Below are 11,363 nucleotides of genomic sequence, written 5' to 3' on the forward strand. Positions count from 1 at the left end.
CCTGATGTCATGGTCAACTAAGAAGTCCACTCCCAATATGACTTCATCAACAATCTCCGCCACAATGAATTTGTTAGAACCACGACCTTTCCAATTAATACCTCACATACCACTTCTCCTTGGAATTGGTTATACTCGCCAGTGACCGTAAGAAACCTTGCTCCAGGTAACGTTTTTACTCTCCTGTTGACGAAGTCAGATCGAATTAAGGAATGAAATGCGCCCGTATCTACAGTCAGTACACGCTCCTTGCCATCCAGCTTTCCTTTGACGACAAGACTGCTCGATTTTCTTCCAATTTGCGACACAGATATCACAGGATATTCAATAGCTGGAGCTAGTTTTCGTTCTTTACAGCTGACACGCTCTTGCTCATCTCCTCCAGTTTTGCGTTTAGGGCCACCCACATTGTTGGAACTATTAGGACCAAGATCGCAATGTGACCGGGCTTACCGCATTTGAAGCATTTGATAACTCTTCCATTCCGCTTTTTCGACCCTTCAGCACCTCCAATATTGCGTTACCCACTGTGGCCTTTCTATTTCCACACGGCGTGATTTGAATACTGGCTTACACAGAAGCGACGCTGTTTCCTGAATCAGAACTTGTGACACCGTTTCTGCGAATGTTGGCTTTGGGTTTGCGTATGTAGCTCGCTTTGTTTCGACGTCCCGTATGCGATTTATAAAGCTCTGAATCTTTACCCTTTCAGTGTATTCCACGGGTGCGTCTGCATTCGCTAAATATGCCAGCCTTTCAACATCCGACGAAAACTTTTGCAATGTTTCACCACGCCTCTGGAAGCGGTTAAGTAACTCCATTTGGAATATCTGTTTTCTATGCTCGCTTCCATAACGCCTCTCGACAGCGGCCATCAATGCTTCATAGTTGTTCCGCTCTCCTTCGGGAATCGTCTGCAGGATTTCGGCTGCTGGTCCCTTCAATGCTACGAATAGAGCTGCGACTTTATCTTCAGCATTCCAGGTGTTCACTGTTGCAGTCTTCTCAAATTGTAGCTTAAAGACCTGGAAAGAAACAGAACCGTCAAAGGATAGTGTTTTTACCTTTGGATTACTCGCTGAAACTGCTGGGCGATTTAGTTGCAACACCTGTATGCGATCTTTCAAAGCATCCATCTCGGCCTCTATTTTATCCTGTCGTTCACTAAAAGCCTCCAGCTGCGATGAGACTTTTGTTTCCTGTGCCTCCAGCTTCGTAGAGATACGCTCTTCCTTTGCTTCGAGTTGTAATGTTATGCGTGCCTCTTGTTCTTTTAATTGTTCTGCAATTTGTGACGCCATGTGTGTTTTCTGTTCATTGTGCTTCAATCTTCGGTGTGATGCGTGTCTCCTGCGATTCCAGTTGAGGCGACTTTTGTGACGACATTTCTGAAATTCGTGCCTCCTGTGCTTCCACCTTGGATGTTAAACATGTCTCCTGCGATTCCAGCTGAGATGCCACTGTCGATGTTTGAGCAGTTATTTCAGTCAATATCATGTTCAAGTCTGTGCTCGTAACTGTCTGCGATGTTTCGTTTTTCTCTTCAATTTTTGTTGTTGTCTCGTCCCCATCAGAATAAAAGACATACTCGTCTACATCAATTCCTTCTGCTTCCATTGGCTCTCATAGTCGTGCCTGAAATTCGAGTTTAATGCCGGTTGTATTCAATGCACGGTTCTCCAACTCCTTCTTCAGTTGCTGGATCTTCAGTTCACTGAACTTTGCCATGTCCTTGTTGTCCTCTGGAATTTATTCAACAATTCCTCTTCTGACACCAATTGTAACGAATTTACTGCAAATCCTCTTATTTGCAATCTTCTACTAAGTTCGAATCAATAAACTGTTGAATAAATAACTCCAATATTGAATAAGGGAAAAATGGCCTTTATTAAATTACTTCACAATAACACTTATATTTTGCAACTAGCTGGCTTAATAACTAAACTGACAGATAGCTTAAATGAAACTCACTTTCAAAATAATATTGATTTTGCTCGCTAGATAGCGTCTTAATCGAAACTGCCCCTAGCGCCTCTAGCGCTGATGTTTTTATACTCTGTGATTACCTCGTGGCATCTTCTAGGCGCTTCCAGAATTATTTTGTTAGTTATAAATTTCTCAGCTACAACTACAGATGTATAATTCTTATAGCTTCTATCATACCCCATGCGCTTGTATGTGTGAGCGCATTTGCTTGTGCGTTGCTCTCAGCTGCGTGTACCTAAATACATAATGATTGATCTATGGATGTGCATGCAAGGTGCTGCTTAGCATTGGCTTAGAGATGGCAGCACCCCTTAATTTTGCTAATATTCGTAACAATATGATTTTACGTACGCTAATTATGCGAAACAGTCTGTCAATTGATTGTATGGAAATTTTGTTAGCGTATTAATATATAGATAGTAGAGTAACATGCGGCCTATGCAATATTTCGACCTAAAATCGAAAACGTTTTTGGGTCTTTCTTTCTCGTTTAATATACAACGTGAAATTTTTCGATTCAATCAAGCTGTATTTAAATAGTAATAAACTAGGTTTTAATAAAAGATAATATATTAAATTAAAATAAGAAATATCAAAATAAATTAGCATAAAATACAATGTACAAATTTTAATGTAATATCTTTGTAGCAAATTTATTTATTTTTTGTTCAGTATAAGACATGCTATATCTAAAATGAGCATAAAATATGGAAATGCAAAAACATTTTGGGTCAAATTTGCAATTAATTGTTGTAAATAATAAATTTAGTGAGTTTGAACAAAAGTTGACTCATTATTTGTGATTTCATGTTTTTTTGAAAGCATCTAAAATGAAAAACAAAGAATCTGTTAAATAAAGACCTATGTATTTACGTGTAAGTAAAATTTGTCCAAAAAAAAGGCCGTTTAAGTTAGTACTTCTCTTTAAAATTTTTTTGTGCTCGCGCTAGCAATTATTTTAGAACAATTTCTTAAGGATTTTGGTACAGACCAATATAGGAAAGTGGCAGCAATGGGAAACAATATTTTATTTGAACTGAAAATGAGTGAGGCACTAGTTCTCTCGCTGTTTGGCGCGTACGATATGTACATATGTAGGTGAAACGCGACATTACAGCTTTTGGAATTTCGAATTCAGCGGGGTTTGTGTCTTAGAGCACTAACATAATGGGTCCTACAGATGGCAATTTCGCTATTTACACAGATTGTTCGAATTTACAAAAAACTTTTTCTTTTAATTATAAACAAATAGAGTAATATTTGTTAACAAAAATAGGCCTATGTACTGCGGCCGATCCATACGAATCGATTCATATAACTTTTATATGATTTTACGTACGCTAACTGTGCGCAACAGCCTGTCAATTGATTGTATGCAAGTTTTGTTATATAGATAGTAGAGTAATATATGGTCTATGCAATATTTCGACCTAAAATCCGAAACTTTTGGGGTTGTTTTTTCTCGTTTAATATACAACGTGAAATTTTCCGATTCAATCAAGTTGTATTTAAATAGTAATAAACTAGGTTGAAATAAAAGATAATATAAAAAAATCAAATAAGAAATATCAAAATAAATTTGCATAAAAGACAATATACAAATTTTAATGTAATATCTTTGTAGCAAATTTATTTATTTTTTGTTCAGTATAAGCACGTCTTATAAATATATATATATATATCCAAAATGAGCATAAAATATGGAAATGCAAAAAACATTTTGGGTCAAATTTGCCATTAATTATTATAAATAAATAAATTTATTGAGTTTTAACAAAAGTTGACTCATTATTTGTGATTTCATGTTTTTTTGGAAGAACCTCAAATAAAAAACAAAGAATCTGTTAAATAAAGACCTATGTATTTACGTGTAAGTAAAATTTGTCCAAACAATAGGCCGGCTATGTTATTACTTCTCTTTAAAGTTTTTTGTGCGCTAACAATTATTTTAGAACAATTTTTTAAGGATTTTGGTACAGAACAATATAGGTAAGTGGCAACAATGGGAAACAACATTTTATTTGAACTGAAAATGAGTGAAGCAGTAGTTCTCTCACCGTTTGGCGCGTACGAATATATACATATGTAGAGATGAAACATTTGAGCAGATTGTTACAGATGGCAGTTTCGATATTTGCACAGATTTTCGAATTTACAAAAAACTTTTTCTATTAATTATAAGCAAATAGAGTAATATTTGTTAACAAAAATAGGCCTATGCACTGCGGCTGATCCATACGAATCGATTCATATAACTTTTATATGATTTTACGTACGTTAACTATGCGAAACAGCCGGTCAATTGATTGTATGGAAATTTTGTTAGCGCATTAATATATAGATAGTAGAGTAATATACGGCCTATGCAATATTTCGACCTAAAATCGAAAACGTTTTTGGGTCGTTTTTTTCGTTTAATATACAACGTGAAATTTTCCGATTCAATCAAGTTGCATTTAAATAATAATAAACTAAGTTGAAATTAAAGATAATATAATAAAATAAAATAAGAAATATCAAAATAAATTAGCATAAAAGACAATATACAAATTTTAATGTAATATCTTTGCAGAAAATTTATTTATTTTTTGTTCGGTATAAGGCGTGCTATATCTAAAATGAGCATAAAACATGGAAATGCAAAAAACATTTTGGTTCAAATTTGCAATTAATTGTTATAAATAAATAAATTTTGTGAATTTGAACAAAAGTTTACTCATTATTTGTGATTTCATGTTCTTTTTAAAAGCACCTAAAATAAAAAACAAATAATCTGTTAAATAAAGACCTATGCATTTACGCGTAAGTAAAATTTTTCCAAAAAATAGGCCGATTATGTTATTACTTCTCTTTAAAGTTTTTTTGTGCCCTAAAAATTATTTTAGAGCAATTTTTTAAAGGATTTTGGTACAGACCAATATAGGTAAGTGGCAACAATGGGAAATAATATTTTATTTGAACTGAAAATGAGTGAAGCAGTAGTTCTCTGTGGCGCGTACGAATATATATATATGCAGAGATGAAACATTTGAGCAACGCGACAATGCAGCTTTTGGTGTTTCGAATTCAGGGAGGTTTGTGAACATAATGGGTACTACAGATGGCAATTTCGATATTTGCACAGTTTTTTGAATTTACAAAAAACTTTTTCTATTAATTATAAACAATCAGAGTAATATTTGTTAACAAAAATAGGCCTATGTACTGCGGCTAATCCATAAGAATCGATTCATATAACTTTTATATGATTTTACGTATGCTAACTATGCGAAACAGCCTGTCAATTGATTGTATGGAAATTTTGTTAGCGTATTAATATATAGATGACGCAAAAACAACTAAATATTTGGGTGTTCAAATTGATTGCAAACTAAATTTGAGGCTCATGTTGACTAAACGGTAAGTAAAATACCAAAAATAAATATGGTTTATTAAAAGAACTCGTTATTTTCCCTGTCCCGAGTTTTTCCAGGGATTGCTTACACAATCTAACATAGTTTAAGATGCTGAGCTTTGAGAGATTATTGCATTAATTGTTGCATTAAGAACTGCCAACCCCCTAATCCAGGGTGTTATGGGGACCGTGCCTATTGGACGATTTGCAGCCAGGGGATAAATTCGGCTGTATTCGAACCGAGACTTTCAGATACCGGGACCACCTCGGGAAGTATTAATGGCCTTACCACAGTAAGGTGCGCTGCTGTGGCGGACGGTTCTTTCCCCGTATATAATACTGGACCGCTGAGCCCGCCTTGTCGGGCAGGTGGTCGTACGGCCAATATGAACGACTCATTACCTGATTGTAATAAGAACGATGTAAAGACGAGGACTGAGTCGCAATCCAAGGACGACAAATACGAATTAAGCGATGCGTCGGACTCGGGGAGCGAGAGTAGTGCTGATTCAATGAACTCCGTGTTGGAGAAGCACACAAATGAAAACGGAATAGAAGAGTGGAGAAGGGTATGGAGTATACGAAGTAAAAGAGCTCTCTCGCAGTACCGTGCAGCACTAAGAATTATACAACGCTTAGGAGCAGTGGTCGACCCAACAGAAGTGGAGATCGAGCGCTTGGAATGGGCCCATGAAGCGGTAGAAATAGGTCGAAGGCAGTTCAAAAGGTTTGCTGCGAGAAACCCTCGATTATGCAACCGGTAGGAGGAGGAAGAAGCGTGGAATGGCAAAATTAAGAGGCAACGTTCGGCGGAAGGCGAGAAGCCTCTTTCAAGATGCAGAAAGGACCCAGTCCCAGAGCCGCGAGGCAGGGTGTGGTATAATGGTGTGAAGATGTAGCGTGCGACAACATCGCGAGCTTGCGGTGGCTGGTGGGAGTGGTCCCAAACTTCAAAAGGCAAGGCACGAACGCGCGGTGGATAAAGCGCAAATCCCCACGGTACCTAAAGTTAAGGTATGGATACCATGCGTGATGAAGTCGGAGGATACACTGCGACTTCTGCAGAATCAGAATCCAAACATACCGACACAGGATTGGAAGGTACTTACTGTATCTCGGCGTACAGAGGAAGGTCAGTTCTACATCTTCCAAATAAACAAGTAGGCGGAGGATATTTTGTACACGCAGCTTGGCAAAATGTCCTTTGGCACTGGCAAAATTTACATGCGACTCAGGAAAAGAAGTCCCGAGAATAAAAACCCTAACACGCTAGAGGTGGGCGAAGTCGAAAAGGACCTCAAAAGCCTAAGAGAAAAAAGAAAGGCGGAGGTCCCCGACCTCACCACGAACGTGCTAGAAGAGCACCAACCGCTAAATTGTGCTGTGACTCGCACAGAGGAACACCCGGCACAACATCCTCGAATACTCTGAACCAAAAGGGAAAGGGGAGGACGAAAACGTCAAGACGAAGGTGCTGGAAGGGGACAAACAGCCCAATGGTGCTGCGAGTCCTACAGATAAACCTCCAACACAGTAAAGTGGCGTCGAGAGAACTCCTCCTAACCCTTGAGGAGGGTTCGTTTGATGTGGCGCTGATCCAGGAGCCGTCGATCTCATCGGGAGGAAAGGTTTCTGGACTTAGCGCGCGCGGGTTTGGTGTTTACTACGCGCAAACTAAAGGACGGGTGCGAGCTGTAGTAATAGTAAGGAAACAGCTGCATTCATATATTCTGCCTAATTACACCACTGAGGATCTCGTAGCGGTGGCCGTTGAGCAAAAGAATAAGCAGGTATTTATCCTGGCGTCCTGCTACATGGCCCATGCTGTGGAGGTTCCACCGATGGAGTGCAAAAGGCTAGTACAGGAGGAAGGGCGCAAAGGGCGGTTGGTCATTGGCGCAGATGCAAATGCGCACCACAATGCGTGGGGAGGATCAGATATGAACGAGAGAGGCGGATCTCTATTTTGTTACATCCTGCAAACCAATTTGCAGATATCCAAGAGGGGAAATGCCCCTACATACATTGGTCCAACATCCAGCAATATTCTGGATATTAAAATGAGCTCCGAACGTGATATATCAAGGTATGATTGAATGGTTATTGATAGACCCTCCTTCTCCGACCATGCGTATATCAGCTTCAGCATCCCCCTAAAGAGGGTAGAGAAGGGAGGAACCTTTAGAATCCCTGGGTCAACGAACTGGGCTAAATTCCATAAATAGGTAGAAACAAAATTGGGACAACCCATAGAGGTTGCCAATTTGGAGGAACTGGAAGATTCTAATGAATTTCTAACAAGTACGCTTATGACTGCGTATAACAAAGCTTGCCCTCTAACAAGATTCAGAGGAAAAGGAAATCCGCCATGGTGGAGCAATGAGCTGAGTGTTCTAAGAAGACAGGTAAAATAAATGTTTAAGCGAGCAAAGACCGTGGAAAGCGAAGCGTGTCGGCACGAGTACAGGGATCTACTGAGGATCTACAAGCTTGAAATTTCCAGGGCGAAGAGAATCTCATGGGAAAGTTTCTGTACGAACATAGAGTGCTCCAGCGGAACAGCACGGCTGAAAAAGTTCTAGCAAGGGGAAACATAGTTCAAGAAAGAGAACGGGGAATGGTCACGTAATAGTGAGGAATCCCTTGAGGTGCTTTTCGATCCACATTTCCCATCGGGGGATGGTTTAGAGGAGCCAGCAGACAGCACTCACACTTCGATCATGGAGCCGGTAGTGCCGGACTTGGTGACCGATACCAAGATCGAATGGGCAGTGAAGACGTTTTCTAAGTTGAAATCGCCGGGCCCAGATGGTATATTCCCGACCATGCTACAAGTCTCAAGTAGGGCGGTTGTGGAATGGCTTAAAATAATATTCGATGGGTGCATACGACTGAATCATGTACTGCACTCTTGGAGAACTGCTCGTGTAATTTTTCTACCGAAGGCGGGGAATATCGGTCACATGTATTCCAAAGACTATAGACCCATTAGCTTAACATCATTTCTGCTCAAAACTTTTGAAAGGCTGATAGATGTGTACATAAAGCCCAACGTGGATGAAAAGCTGCTCTCCACAACACAGCATGCGGACACCAAAGGTAGACACCGCATTGCATAGGGTGGTAATAAGCATAGAGAAATCCCTGAAATATAAGGAGTATGCTCTAGGAGTCTTCTTGGACATTGCCGGGGCTTTCAATAATGTTGAAGAATGGGCGATTATGGATGGTATTAATTACATTAAAGTTCATCCAGCCTTAACAAGATGGATCGGCTGCATGTTGAATTGCAGCAAGATTACATCACAATGGGGATTGTACGAGGCCACGAAATCAGTGGACACGGGCACGCCGCAGGGATTGGTGCTATTACCTCTGTTGTGGGCGCTGGTCATCAACCAACTGCTCAGGCGATTCGATGAGGGACCCGTAAAACTTACGGCTTACGCAGATGACGTTGCAATTGTCACAGGTGGAAAGTGCCTTCCAGCGATAAGCTCCTTGATGGATCGGGCGCTTTGGGATATGCATACCTGGGTATCTAATGTCGGATTGAAAGTCAACGCGGAGAAAACGGATATAGTCTTGTTTACAAAGAGGTACAAGGTCCCAAATTGGACCAGGCCTAAGTTAGGAGGGGTGACACGACAGGAGAAACCTTCAAAAAAATATGTAGGAATCATCCTAGACAGTAAGCTGTCATGGAAGCTCAACGTGGAGGAGAGGGTCAAGAAAACCTCAACGGCACTTTAGGCATGTAAAAGAACGCTGGGTTGTAAGTGGGGCTTATCGCCTTCTCTTTCTCATTGGGCTTTTACAGAGATTGTAAGCCTTATTCTGTACTATGGAGTTCTTGTTTGGAAAGCCACACAAAAAAAAACCTACCTCAAAAATTTAGAGGGGTATGAGACAATCAATTATTAGCATTACAGGAGCCCTGAAAACAACCCCGACGGCCGCACGGTATGCCATTCTGCGTAGTTCACCTGAACATCTTGTAGCAAAGAACTGCAACCAGGTTCGGTACCTCGGGTCAGCTTGATCATACGGCAATAGTAGTTTTGCGTCATCAATCATAAGAGGAACAGACAACCTGCGCTACGAGGGAGATCTTAAGGCCACAATATAGGTGGACGGTTGGCGCAAGGGAGTTCAAATGGCGAGCCGATGCATATGTACACAGTAGTGGATGGAGTAGGGTATGCGGTATACTGTGCTGATCCGGAAATAAACAGATCGTATAGGATGCCGGATCACTGTAGCTTTTTCCAAGTGGAAATATTAGCCGTACTCAACGCAGTAGAAACTGTGGAAGAGAATAGCTTGAGCTGCAACCGTGTTATCTTTTATATTGACAATCAAGCAGCAATTAAGGCAATAATCTCGCATAGCACAGCATTTAAATGCGTGTTAGCAGTCTCTGGAAAGAATCGGGATAGGTAGAAGCATATATATATATTAGGTTCCAAGGCATATGGGAAAAGATAGGAATGAAAAAGCGGATGAGTTAAAAGGGCCCATCCCTTGAAGATTGCTTCGTATACATCCCAATTAGAATGAGCGAGATTAAGCGAAAGCGAGAGGTGCACATGATCGATCAAGCGGGAAAGACGTGGGTTCAAGCGCGGGGCTTAAAGTGTCGAAGATTATGTGTTAGACTTACAACCTTAGATTAACAAAGTTGCTTCTATCAATAAAAAGAGAGGACTGTAGACTAATGACGGGTATTTTAACTGGACACTGCCTTCTGGCTTCACATGCCTTTAAATGAGGCTTGGTCAGTGATAGTAGATGTAGGAAGTGCGGGTTGGAGGAGGAAACGATCGAGCACGCTAAGACTCCAGCTATTAGGAGTGATACAGCAGTCAGATTTAGGAGCAGTAAGTGGCTTAACTCCTAGGAAGTTTCTAGTATTTGCCAAGAGGACAGTTGTTTTATAACATAGGTCTTGGTTTTTGATAGGGGTTTTCAGTGTGGTCGTTAAAACAAACTTCTGGTAACACTACGGAGTCATTCAGTCTATGTGAGGTCCTCATGGACCGGCCAGTTCAACATAACCTAAGCTAATTGCTGCTTGGCTGTAAAAGTAAAAGTATACACGGCTACATTTTAAGCTATTTCCTTGTTGCTACTGATTTGGTTACGGCTAATACTTCCGCTTGAAAAACGCTAAAGTGATTGTTATGTTTGCCAATTTTAAATACACGAGTTGATTTCTATAACATAACTTTATTAAATATAATTTATATACAAAAACGTGGAGGGTAAAGTGCTATACGTATCTTTTCTTTCGGCGGTCAAATCGAGAAGAAGCAAAAGAGGTTGTCCGCTTTTTTAGCTGTCATTGACAGTTCTTACTGTTAGTGTTGTAAAGTATTAAAATACATGTTAATTTGTTTAGATACATATCACACCTCCCCCTTTAATTTACAATATTAAAAGTTTTATGTGGATCTAAAATCTGGAGCCGTGAAACGGTTCACCTGTTTTCGGGAACGGCAGCTTTTGCGAATTGGCATACCTGTGGTTGGCGTTGTTGGCTGCTCGACTAATGAGCTAGGAATAGTTTGCGGTGATAAGTTCTGCGAATTGCTTGACTGAGAAACTGGCTGTTCTTGACTGGCTGAACTATTTTCGGTGTCTTCCAAATTCCTTTCGGAGCTAGCTTGGTGTTGGTTGTCGGATAACCCTAATTCAGGTGTATTTACCAACGGCGGAGGTAAGTTGGAACCGGGTGCCTGATCAGAATCCGTTTTCGATCTTGGTTTGAGTTGGTTAATATGACGCTTGATTTTGCCTGTTTTGGTGTTTACCATAAACATCATTCTACCTATCGGATGAATTATGGTGCCTTTGATCCATTTGCCCCATTTTGCATAATTTCTGGCATATACTAGTTGATTTGGCTCAAATCTGTGTGCGTTGGTGCTTGCACGTTTTTTCTGAGCTGATGTCTCAAATAATTGAGTTAACATTGTTCTAA

This window comes from Eurosta solidaginis, unplaced genomic scaffold (genome assembly GCF_040869045.1).
Source record: "Eurosta solidaginis isolate ZX-2024a unplaced genomic scaffold, ASM4086904v1 ctg00001126.1, whole genome shotgun sequence".
Classification (NCBI taxonomy): domain Eukaryota; kingdom Metazoa; phylum Arthropoda; class Insecta; order Diptera; family Tephritidae; genus Eurosta; species Eurosta solidaginis.